This window comes from Corvus brachyrhynchos, unplaced genomic scaffold (genome assembly GCF_000691975.1).
Source record: "Corvus brachyrhynchos isolate BGI_N302 unplaced genomic scaffold, ASM69197v1 scaffold101, whole genome shotgun sequence".
NCBI lineage: Eukaryota > Metazoa > Chordata > Aves > Passeriformes > Corvidae > Corvus > Corvus brachyrhynchos.
The window spans coordinates 11,950,042-11,950,877 of record NW_008237239.1 but is presented as its reverse complement, the minus strand read 5'-3'; positions in this window follow the sequence as shown (position 1 = coordinate 11,950,877).

Sequence of the window (836 nt, the reverse complement as noted above, 5' to 3'; positions counted from 1 at the left end):
GCCGCCGCCCCCCCCTCCCCGGCGGCCCGGCCCGGGCGGGCTGCGCGCAGGGACACCCGCTGTATGGGAATGCCGCAAGCAGGTTAATCACATCCCTCCTCTCCGCATCCTTCCCTCCCCGCTGTCCCCCTCGCCCCCTCCCCCTCCACTTTTCATGGCCTTTGGAGGGGTTTTTGCAAGCTTTTGCCTCTCCTTTGAATCCGCTTCTCTACCTTCCAGCCTTGAAGGCGACAAGAAAAACCCCAAACTCGTGTTGGGAACAGTAATCTCATTTGCAAAGAAAAATCCCTGGAATGGGGACTCATTGTAACGCCTTTGGGCAGCAGACCCAACTGCTGGGCTATTTCAATAAAGGAGCGAACTGCAGCAGAACGCCAGTTGGCTCCTCCAGCACAGTTCTCCTAAATCATGATAGACAGATTGCGTGAAAAACAGGAATTCCAAAGAATTTCCTGCCCTGGGAACAGAAGTTAAGGCTATATTTAACAACATCTGAAGCTGTCAAGAATGCTTTGTGGTTGGATAACAGAGCAGAAAAATGTGAAAAATGCAGGCTACTGCTATACCAAATATGGAAATATTGTTACGTCTGGGGTCTAAATCCCATCTGGAAGTACTTACAGGCAGGAAAAGAAAAGACGCCACAACAGAAGCTAAAACTCTCCTCCTATCCCCAAACATTAAACTTCAACGAGGCAATACAATTCAAGGGCGCCCCACTTGCGTGAGGGCCACTGAACCCGGGGATACACAGGCTGGCGGGGGGCTGTTCGCTGCGCGGCCACCCCGTTCCTGGCCTGGAATCCGGGCCCCTCGGTGCCGCCGGGCATCGCCAG